Source organism: Mobula hypostoma, chromosome 2 (genome assembly GCF_963921235.1).
Source record: "Mobula hypostoma chromosome 2, sMobHyp1.1, whole genome shotgun sequence".
NCBI classification, from domain to species: Eukaryota; Metazoa; Chordata; class Chondrichthyes; order Myliobatiformes; family Myliobatidae; genus Mobula; species Mobula hypostoma.
The window spans coordinates 41,360,097-41,372,333 of record NC_086098.1 but is presented as its reverse complement, the minus strand read 5'-3'; the positions used below and the strand labels follow the sequence as shown (position 1 = coordinate 41,372,333).

Genomic DNA, 12,237 nt, shown 5'->3' with positions numbered 1-12,237 from the left:
GGACGCAGAATCAAAAAAGGTAGCAAATACAGTACTCAAAGTGTTATATCTCAATATATGGAGTGCAAGAAATAAGGTGGATAATCTTCTTGTTTTTCTTTTTACAGATTGCCAGGTATGATGTTGTGGTTATCACTGAACTGTAGTTGGGAGCTAAATGTCCAAAGTTACATACTGTATCGGAGGGGTAGGAAGGTAGGCAGAGGGGGTGGCGTGGCTCTGCCGGTAAAGAATGGCCTCAAATCATTAGAAAGATGTGACGTAGGGTCAGAAGATGTTGAATCCTTGTGGGTTGAGTTAAGAAGCTGCAAGGGTAAAAGGACCCTGATGGCAGTTATATACAGGCCTCCCAACAGTATAGAAAAGGCATGTCAAAAGAGTAATGTTATGATAGTCATGGGAGATTTCAATATGCAGATCGGTTGGGAAAATCAGATTGGAAATGAATCGCAAGAGTGTGAGTTTGCTGAATGCCTATGATATAGCTTTTTAGAGCAATTTGTCATAGAGACTACTAGGGGATCAGCTATACTGGATTGGGTGTTATGTAGTGAACCGAGGTGATTAGGTTGCTTAAGATAAAAGAACACTTAGGAGTCAGTGATCACAATATGACTGAGTTCAACTTGAAATTTCATAGGGAGAAAGTAAGGTCTGATGTAGCAGTATTTCAGTGGAGTACAGGAAATTACAGTGGTATGAGAGAGGAGTTGACCAAAGCAAACTGGAAAGAGATGCTGGCAGGGATGACAGCAAAGTAGCAATGGTGTGAGTTTCTGGGAAAAATGAGGAAGATGCAGGATAGATGTATTCCAAAACAAAGAAATACTCAAATGGCAAAATAGTACAACAGTGGCTGACAAAGGAAGTCAACGCTAATGTAAAAGCAAAAGAGAGGGTACACAACAAAGCAAAAATTAAGTGGTAAGATAGAGGATAGAGAAGTTTTTAAAACCCTGCAGAGAGTAACTAAAAGAATCATTAGGAGGGAAAAGATGAAATGTGAAAGTAAGCTAGCAAACAATATCTAAAACTGGAATGTAAAAGTTTCTTCAAGTTTGTAAAAAAGTAAAAGAGATTAGAGTAGATATAAAGCCGCCAGAAAATGAGGCCAGAGAAATAATAATGGGGGCCAAGGAGATGGCAGATGAATTAAGTGAGTATTTTGCATCAGTTTTCACTGTGGACACTAGCCATGTGCCAGAAGGTGAAGGGTGTGAGGGAAGAGACGTATTACAAGAGAAAGGGTGCTCAAAAAGCTGTATGACCCAAGGGTACATAAGTCACCAGGACCAGATGAACTGCACCCTAGGGTTCTGAAAGAGGTGGCAGTACAGATTGTGGAGGCATTAGCAACGATCTTTGCAAGAATCATGCTGCCAGAGAACTGGAAAATTACAAATATCCCTTCACTCTTTAAGAAAGGAGGGAGGCACCAGAAAGGAAATTATAGACCAGTTAACCTGACCTCAGTGATTGGGAAGATGTTGGAGTCAACTGTTTAGGATGAGGTTATGGAATATTTGGTGGCACAGGACAAGATAGGACAAGTCAGCAAGGTTTCCTTCAGGGAAAATCTTGCCTATCAAGCCTGTTGTTATTCTTTGAGGAGATAACACGTAGGATAGATAAACGTGATGCAGTAGATGTTGTATTTTTGGACTTTCAGAAGGCCTTTGACAAGATGCCACCGTTGAGGATCCTTACCAAGTTAAGAGCCCGTGGTATTACAGTACAGTTACGAGCATAGTTAGAGCATTGGCTGATTGGTAGGAGACCGTGAGTGGGAATAAAAGGATCCTTTTCTGGTTGGCTGCCGGTGACTAGTGGTGTTCCATAGGGGTCGATGGTGGGACCTCTTCTTTTTATGCTGTATATCAAAGATTTAGATAACAGAGTACATGGCTTTGTTGCCATGTTTGCAAATGGTACGAAGATTGGTTGAGGGGCAAGTAGTGTTGAGCAAACAGTTAGGCTGCAGAAGGACTTGGGCAGATTAGGAGAATAAGCCAGAGAACGGCAAATGAAATACAATGTTGGAAAATGCATGGTCATGCACTTTGGTAGTAGAAATAAATGTGCAGACTATTTTCTAAACAGGAGAAAATCCAAAACTCTGAGATGCAAAGGGACTTGGGAGTCCTTGTGCAGAACATCCTAAAAGTTAACTTGCAAGTAGAATCAGTGGTGAGGAAGACAAAAGCAATGTTAGCATTCATTTCATGAGGTCTAGAATACAAGAGCAGGAATGTGATGCTGAGGCTTCAGAAGGCATTGCTGAGGCCTCACCTCAAGTATTGTGAGCAGTTTTGGGCTCCTCATCTGAGAAAAGATGTGCTGGTATAGGAGAAGGTTCAGAGGAGGTTCACAAGGATAATTCCAGGACTGAAAGGGTTACCATATGGGGAACATTTGAACGTTTGATGGCTCTGGGTCTGTGCTCACTGGAATTCAGAAGGATGGGGGGTGGGGGTGGAACCTCATTGAAACCTTTTAAAACATTGAAAGGCCTAGACAGAGTAACCGTGGAAAGGATGTTTCCCATGGTGGAGGAGTCTAGGACAAGAGGCACAGCCTCAGGATAGAGAAGCGTCCAATTAAAACAGAGGTGCAGAGAAATTTCTTTAGTTAAAAGGTGGTGAATTTGTGGAATTTGTTACCGCATGGCAGCTAAGGAGGCCAGGTCGTTGGGTGTATTTAAGGCAGAGCTTAATAGGTTCTTGATTGGACCTGGGGAGTGGGGCTGAGGAGGGGAAAACAGGATCAGCCATGATTGAATGGTGGAGCACACTCAATGGTCCAAATGGCTCTTATGTCTTTCTTTCCAATATTTTTTCAACCAAGGACAAGTCCTGACGAAGGGTCTCGGCCCGAAACGTCGACTGTACCTCTTCCTAGAGATGCTGCCTGGCCTGCTGTGTTCACCAGCAACTTTGAAGTGTGTGGCTCTTATGTCTTATGGTCTTATCTTATACACCTTTGTCAAGCTATGCCTTAACCTCCTTCATTCCAAAGAGAAGAACACTAACTTCTTCAAACTTTCCTCAAAGGAATGCTCTTCAATCCAGGCAGCATTCTGGTACATCCCCTCTACACCCTCTTAAGGTTCCACATCCTTTCTACAACAAAGAGCAGAACTGAACCCAATATTCCAAGTCTGGTCTAGCCAGAGTTTTATACAGCTGCAACATTACCTCGCGGCTCTTGAACTCAATGCCCTAACGAAAGCCAACACACCATATGCAAATTCAACCGTCCTATCAACTGGCACAGCAACTTTGAGGGACCCATGGACATTGATCCTAAAATTCCTCTACTCCTCTGCACTGCTACGAATCCTTTCACCTGAATTTGACTGTCACAATCACTCTGATTCTTAGTCTTCATTATGATTGAACAAGGCAAATAATTAATAACAGTACTTCAAAAATATCTTCGCTGCTTTTAGACCAGTGTTTACTTTTAAGGGACTTTTAGTTTTGGGCATCTTTCACATTGTCGGGCTGGTGCAATAAAATGCATCATATAGTGCATAACTAATCTTCTGGTTCAATATTCAATATTCTTTAATGTCATGTCCAGTACACAAGAAGAACAAAACTATTATTGCTCTGGGTCTGATACAGCATTAGAAAAAAAGACTAAGATAAAAAAAAACAATAATTTAAAAACCATAATGAAGACACAAGATAGCTTCTACACATAGATTGATTGTATGTTCAAAAAGTAATGCAAGGCACAGGAGTGTTGGTACATGAGGTGACTGACAGAAAAGGATCAAGTCGTGGTGGTTGGGGGTATGGAAGGGTGGGGTGCTTATCAGCCTTACTGCTTGGGAAATTAACTGTCTTTGAGTATGGTGGTCCTGGCGTGGATGCTGTATCACCGCCTCGCTGATAGGAGTAGAACAGTCCTGACCAGGATGGGTAGGATCCTTCATGATGTTATTGGCCCTTTGCTGGCAATTTTCTGTATATATATCCTCGGCAGCGGACAGGCTGGAGCCAGTGATGTGCTGAGCAGTTCAGACTACCCGCGAGAGAGCCTTCCTGTCCATCACAGTGCAGTTTCCACACTGCAGAGCGATGCACCTAGTCAGGATGCTCTCTGCTGTGCAACTGTAGAATGACATGAGCACAGATGTCCAAAGCCCAGCTCACCTGAGCCTCCTCAGAAAGCAGAGACATTGGTGAGTTTTCTTCACTGTGTGGGCATCACTGGTACAGTTAACGCTGATACTATAATTCCATAGTATTACCTGGTTGAGTGCCATATCAAGGAAGAGACTATCTAGCAGCTCTGCTACACGGACCACCTTTTCATTCTATATTACAATATCGACCAAATGACACACACAAAATGCCGGAGGAACTCAGCTGATCAGGCAGCATCTATGGACAGTTGACATTTTGGACCAAGACCCTTCATCAGGACTGGAAAGGAAAGGGGGAAGGAGACGGTATAAAGTGACGGGGGGAGGGGAGGGAGTACAAGTTAGAAGATGATAGGTGAAGCCAGGCAGGTAGGGGAGGACGATGAAGTGAGAAATTGAAAGGAGCTGGGTAAAGGGCTGAAGAAGGAATCTGATAGGAGAGGACAGTGGACCATGGGAGAAAGGGAAGGAGGAGGGTCACCAGGGTAGGTGATAGGCAGGCAAGGAGATCAGGTAAGAAGAGCACCAGAAATAGGGGATTGAAGAAGACAGAAGGGGGATGGGGAAAAATGACCAAAACTTAGAGCAATCAATGCTCATACCATCAGATTGGAGGCTTCCCAGCAGGAATATGAGGGTGTTGCGCCTCTACCCTGAAAGTGGCCTCATCACAGAAGGAGGCGTGAATTGATCTGTCCAAAGGAAGTGGGGATTGGAATTAAAATGGTTGGCCGCTGGGAAATCCTACTCGTCACAGATAGAGGGAACGTGCTCAACAAAGCAGTCCAGCAACCCAAGTCAGGTCTCACCAATGAGATACAGTGGAGGAACCCAACAGATTTGCAGGTGAAGTACTGCCTCTTCTGGAAGAACTGTTCGGGGCCCTGAACTGAGGTAAGAGAGGGGAGGAACTCAGCAGGCCAGGCAGCATCTATGGAAAAGAGTAAACAGTCGACACTTTGCACCGAGACACTTCATCAGTCCCGAGTTCCTCCAGCATTTTGTGTTTATTACTTTGATTTCCAGCATCTGCAGATTTTCTAGGGTGAGAATCAGTAGGTTTATAAAAAAAAAGCATCAGTAGACATTTGTCCCCAGAGATGGAGACAGAGAGATTGGGAAAGTGGAAAGAGGTGAAAGAAATGGACCAAGTGAATTTAAGGGTGAGGTGAAAGTTGGAGGCAAAGTTAATGAAATTAACAAGCTCAGCATTGGTGCATGAAGCAGCATGATGCAGTTGTCCATGTCGCACAGAAAGAGTTGAGGAGCTTTACCAGAGAAGGCTTGGAACATGGACTATTCCGCATCGCCAACGAAAAGGCAAGTACAGCTGGGGCTCATGCGGGAGCCCTTGGCTCCACCTTGGAATTGGAGGATGTGGGAGGAGCCGAAGCGAAATTGTTGAATGTGATGACCACTTCTGCCAGATTGAGGGTGGTGGTGGAGGAGGGGAATTGGTCAGGTCTGTTGTTGAGAAAGAAGCGAAGAACTTTAAGGTCTTCCTGATTAGGGATAGAAGTGTATAGGAACGGACATCCATGGTGAAAAGGAAGCAACCATGGCCAGGGAATTGAAAGTTATTGAACTGATCAACAGTATGTAATGCTTTGCAGATGGAGGTGGGGAGGGAGTATACCAAGGGGGATTAAATGGAGTCAAAGTATGTGGACACAAGTTCAGTGGGGCAGGAGCAGGCAGACATAATGGAACTCCATGGACAGTCAAGTATATGGATCTTGGTGAGGTGAAGCAACACCTGCGAATCTTCTGGGGTCATCTACTGTATCTCCAGCTTCCAATGCAGCCTCTTCCAGGTTGGTAAGACCTAACGTATATTGGGAGACTGCTTTGTCAAGCACATTCACAATAAATAGGATTTCCTAGTGGCCAACCATTTTAAGTCCAATCCTCACTCCCATTCCGGTAGGTCAGTTTATGGCAGTAGAGAAGGCTATGATGAGGCCACTCTCAGGTTGAAGAAGCAACACAACTTATTTAGTTTGGGTAGCCATATGAATACTAATTCTCCAGTAACTTCTGGTAATTTTCCCCTCCCCATTTCCTCCTCTTCCATTCCTCACTCAGGCTCCCCTGTTACATCTTCTCCTCACTTCAACTGCCTATCACCTCCCCTGGGGCCCCTCCTCCCTCCTTCTCTCCCATGGTCCACTCTCCGCTCCTTTCAGATTCCTCCTTCTTCAGTCCTTCATATTTCCCACATATCATCTTCTCACTTCATCGCCCCTCACCTACTCATCTGGCTTCATCTATCAGCTTCTAGCTTGTACTCCTGCACCTCCTCCCATCTTCCAGCCCTGATGAGTGTCTTGGTCTGAAACATCGACTGTTTATTCCTTTCCATGGATGTTGCCTGATCTGCTGAATTCCTCCAGCATTTATTATATGGTCCTCTGGATTTTTAGCATCTGCAAAATACCTTGTGTTTATGAGCTCCCAAAGGAGAGCAATTTTACCATATGGACACAAGCTTACAAGCAAACACAGCAAGTACTGAAGACCCGCACACCACAAATGCCAAGTTCAATTCTTTCGATGATTGAGCTATTTTATCTAGCTCCAGTTCCAGTGGCTACCAATATGTTTCTATAGTCTTCAGCAAACCCGATTTAGGAAAAGGAAAGTTTATGAGATATCTTCATGCACGATTGAAATTAATCTCTCAGGGTTGGTCTTATATCTTTAAATGTTTGAACAGATAAAACTAGATACCAGTCATGGCCCACAATTGTTCTATTTTGACAATACAGGTACAACAGATACCAAAAACGGGTGAAAAAAGTCATTCCATCAGAAATACACAACGTTGAACGAACTGGATTATTTTCAAAAAAAAATGGAGCAAGAGGGGTGATGAAATCCACCTGGCACACTACACTCTATTGTTCTGATGCTACCAAGCATGAACAACTTCTACGTGAAAATATTTCTCCCTGAGTTACAAGACAAAATTGCACTTCCCACAGAATAACACAGCACTATTTATAAAACAGGAGGAAAGAAAATGTTGGAAAAATTCAGCCACCCAGTCAGCATCTGTAGGAAGAAAAAGGACAACATTTTGGGTATGCAACCTCTTGTCAGAACGGGAGAAAAGAACAATACCAGGGTGTTTTCAGCAGACAAAAACGTCGTGGGGGGACTTGTAGAACAAAGTGAATGCTTGTTTTAAGGTGAATTAAAATAGCTTATTGGTGGTGGTTACAGCATTATTCATGAAAAGCATTTTGTGTATTTTTTCAGCTGGTTGGCTCTATATCTTCAAAACCTTGTGCGAAACTTGTTTATTTATTTATATATAAAACTTGTTTACATACATATTTATACACACACACAAAAGCTGATGCATTTCCCCAAATGTAAACCTTTCAAAAGCCTTGAGAATATTCAATAGAATTAAAGATTGTTATGCTATACAAAAGGTTGGTTAAGCTTTATCCACTTACTAATCGTCTTACAGCACCAGATATTTTTACTTGAGTACACCATGCTTTGAAAAACAACTTGGGCCGATGAAAAGGTTGCTTTCCCAAAGATGAGACATCTCCAATTACATCATCAAGGCAAATAAACGAACAAATAACAAAAAAAAAGGTGGATGCTTTCTCAGGTGAATCACAGCATATCATGTTGTTGGAAATGGATGGGGAGCTTGCCAGATATGATTACTGAAAACCTAACATATCTGCCAACAAGGGAACAACTATCGACACTAGCCTGGGTCAGCAGAGAACCAGATGTAGACACTAACGGGAAAGAATATATTATGAAGAGTTTCTGTTGCTACTGGCTAGTAGAAGATAAAGATTGGCTTAATTTGTCACAAGTACGTAGTGAAAGGTGTCATTTGTGCCAAATCAAATCAGTTCTTCCAGCGCCAACACAGCTTACCCATCCATGACACACTAACCCACACAGTACATCTTTTTGGAACGTAGGAGGAAGCCATTGCACTTGGAGGAACCACATGGTTATGGGGAGAATGTACAAACTCCTTAGACAACAGCATACAGCTGGCAATGTAAAGCATTATGTTAACCACTAGACTTCTATACCACTCTGGATATAGTTATCAATTGTAACGCTCTGAAGCTTGACTCTGCATCTTTGCATATCTTCTGCAATTTCAAATGTCTATTTGTCCAGATCTTCATTTGGACTGAGCAAAACAGGTCATGAGTTTAATTGTTGCATCACTTGTCTTGTTGCCCTTTCAATCACCTCCAACCTTATCAACGTCTACAAATACCTCTGGGTGCATGGAACAAGTTCAAAATCTCTTTCAGGAATTCCTAGATTCAGTAGCACCTTTTCCTTTCAGTTTTACATACTATTATACACTCCTGTCATAAACTCACTATCTACACACATCCATGTGTGTACCTGTTGCTGGGACAACAAGACTCCTGGGTAGGTTCCCCTGTTGTCTCTCTGTAATGCAGCAAAGGGCAGCAAACATCAAAAAAAGGGAAATTACACTAATATTTTAATTCACAGCAATTAAAAAAATTACTGTCAAATGTTATGGCTCTCCAATACAAGCCAGGGGCAATGCCAGCTTGATTTAATAGTAAAATGTGGCTTACGTACTGTGGTTTAATAATTGGGACTCATTTTCACAGCTTCACGTGGCATTGTTCTCATTACCCTGTTTACACAATGACGTGTCGTCAGTCACCACTCCTGGTCCACATGAAAACAACAGTGATTGCTTGCAACAGATACCGCACAGTACCAAAAAGTCCATCTGTCACACAAAGTCTCACAGTAACTGAAGAATAACTGCCTCATAAATAAATAAACTTAAAAGCATAATTAACAGATATAATCGATCCTCAAATGTAAGCCTCCATGCCTAAAATCTTAGTCTCTGGATACAAAAGTCTGTGTCAAATAAGCAAAAATTGTCATGAACATCATTTGTTCCTGTTTCAAGTGTTATCGGTACACATCAACCATGATGCTCATCTTTGGTCTGAATTCAAGCTCAATGTTGTTATTATGTTATATTTTAATTGAAAGTGTTGCACACACGGAGCTAAACATTATAATAGATTTGAACAAACGTGCTCCAGAAAGAGCAAATTGTACCAGTGCAATTTGCGCCAAAACTCAGCCATAGACTGTCTCAAGCCCGGCTGCAAAAGGAGAAGGTTTGGGAAGGAGACTAGCAAACCCATCCCATAAAAACACAGCACTCTGGAAATGCCAAGAGAAGCTCCAAAGACCTCATTTCTGGGACAGGGAGGATTTTCAATAGGCTACACTTTGAAAGCAAATCTGGAAGACTGGCGCAGGACGGAGGACTGTGGCAAGCTGCTGTCTGCGGCCTATGTCCCAGTAGGAGCGACCGGCTTAAGAAGAAATTTAAGCAACTTCTGTTTTACAAACGTGATTCACCTACTGTAATTAAAACCTTGAAAGGAATCTGCCACCCACTAAATAACATAACTCTTTCCAGAATACCTGACATCAAGAAGATTTAAAACGGATGTAAAACTTGAAATGAGATTAAAAATACAGCTTCGCACAGCACAGCTCCAGAAGAGTTAAAACTCAAAGTCCAAAATCCCTGGACAGAACAATGCCCTTTAAATGCAGCCACTTTTAATGAAGAAAATACATGAACCGCAGTACACGTTGTGCTGCATTGTGTATAACCTATCATTATCTGGAGTCTGGAAGTGTAACAGGATAGAGCTGTCTTAAGAAAAAAGACAAGTTGGTGCAGCTGGATCAAGTTGTTGGGGAAAATACAACTCCAGCCGACGTTTCCTTTTATCAAAAAAAAATTATGTAGGTAGATTGAGAAACTTATGAGAAGCGGAAGCCTGTGGCTTTCTATGATGTAAACTGTTCTTTTGGTCATTATTAGTACAGTTACGATTTTTCAACCGTAACAAAAGCGGGAAAAGCTCGTTACCTGTGGGTATATTTCATGTCATGAATCCACTGCATTGAAAACGAATTTTTATAAAGTGCAGAGCTCTTACCTAATTGCTTTGTAGTAAAGTATTTCTAAACTGCTGAAAATGGGGGGGGGGGGGGACACAAATGACACAAACCGAGTAATATTAAACTCCCGCATTCCAATCAGTTAAAAAATACACAACAACTCCGCTTTATATGCAATATCGCAGGTCCACAGATCTCGGGAGGAGGCTCAACATCAAAAGCCAAACCTTCTTTGTTATCGTCAATGACATTGCAAAACAGAAAACAGAGGGAAAAAATCCGACCTGATACTTCTCTCAAAACAACGCATTCATCATTGAACTCTGACTTTCAAAACCGCGCTGAAAAGGTTAAAATGAAAAACGCAACCTAACTGAACTGCTGCACCTACGCAATGTTTTTCTTGCCCCCACTCCTCAGCATCCGAGTGAAGGGGGCTTCATTTTCCCGTACAAGAAAAGAATTTATGTTTGCATGTATCTGACAACAGACGGTAACAGCATCATTTCCTATCCGGTACGGAGGGCATTAGCTTGAACAACTACACGTTATGCGGATCCACAGCGGGGATCGGAGGAAACAGCATTTAAGATTTTTTTTGCAGAGTACTTACTTGCATGAACAAAGTGTCAAGACGAACACATCAGGCAAAAACTCCACAACTGCATAAAGCCTATTGGAGAGCGTGCGCAGCGTGCTGTTATTATGTGTGAGATCGTTTCACACTGTACATGCAGACGGCTGCAGCCGAGAATTTCATGCCCATCGCACGCTATTCCTTTCGTTGCTGGGATCCTTCAGTCTTGCCTATATCGTCCTTCTGGGTGGAATGTCACTGTTATTTATTCCGTGTATTTCCCAATTATAAGACACATTCCCGTTGGGGATGACTATGCAGCCTTTTGCAATTGACCTGCAAAGCACCAAAATAAGCCAGCCTGTTCGGAAATCTTCTACATTCCTCCCAGGTCACCGTGTCGATGCCCACGCTACTCCTTCCTGCCCGCGCCGTCCAGCACTTATTCCTTATAGTTCCACTCCTTCGCTAACAAACCAGCTGGTTCAAACGCCTCCGCCACAGACCGACTCCACAGCCGCTCGCTGGCACGAACAGATCACAGCCATTACCATGTACAGTCCATGACCCGAAAGGTACGTCATGCTGCTGCTGGGCCGAGCTAGGAGCCTCTGTCAAATGACAGAGGCGAGGTAGCTGCCAGTCACTTATCAGGCGTGCAGCAAGCACACTGAAGGATGCAGGAGGAAAAGAAAGAGGAAGCTATTACTTCCTCTCTCACTCAGAAACCACTACATTAAATAGTTTTTTTATGTTGAAGAGCATGAAAACATACATGCTCCCCCCTATTTTGGCGAGAAGACGTGAACTGGCTTAAAATGGTTACAAACTTTCATTTGGCTAGTGTAGTGTATCCCTTTAACGTGAATCCATTATGATGTAACTTTAAACAGCGTAATTATGAGATGAGATACGAGATGAAAGAGAGAAAATCAAATTAAAATAAACTATTGAATAAATTTAATTGAAGCGGAACGTTTTATCCAAATTAAATCTAACTCCGTGAAGATGTTCAGATATACATGATCTGCATTAACTGTAAAACTGCTAACTGGACTTTTAACAATGCAGTTGCAAGCAACTTATTAGATTCTTATTATGAAAATATGGCAAAAGTCTTCTTTTAAGAAAAGTGCCGCTTACAGGTTTCTTACATTCTGAGATGATGAAAGGCAACTTGGAGGTATATCATCAAATAATTATCATTCATTTAGCAATCTGACAAATGATGAAATGATCATATCTGTGTCAAAATTACAGAATCCTTAAAATTTAATATCACAAAAAGAAGAAAGAAATTACAATCATTCAGCTCGTGGACAAACTCATCCACTATTGTGGTTCATGAAGTAATTCAGAAAAAAAACACTAACAGTTACAAGGCACAATCTGTTCTTCCCACGAATGTGGCCTGATCTGCTGAGTAGTTCCAGAGTTTTCTGTATCTATATTAAAGGGGGTAAATATTTGGCAGTGCATTAACTCCTGTACACATACTCAAATAATCCCATGATGGGACAATGGTTTAACACTT

General features: G+C 42.2%; 1 protein-coding gene across 10 annotated transcripts in view; it reads right to left on the bottom strand.

Moving 5' to 3' along the window:
- Window positions 1-12,237, bottom strand: part of LOC134339515 (dystrobrevin beta) — a 587,877-nt gene that overhangs the window by 395,586 nt on the left and 180,054 nt on the right. For 8 of the 10 annotated variants that reach the window (XM_063036153.1, XM_063036112.1, XM_063036160.1 and 5 more), the window contains exon 1: window positions 10,740-11,270. The exons of the other annotated variants lie outside the window; for them this stretch is intronic. The gene's annotated coding sequence lies outside the window, so the exon portion shown is untranslated. Of the gene's footprint in view, window positions 1-10,739; window positions 11,271-12,237 lie in introns of those variants that run through there. 10 annotated transcript variants of the gene reach the window in all.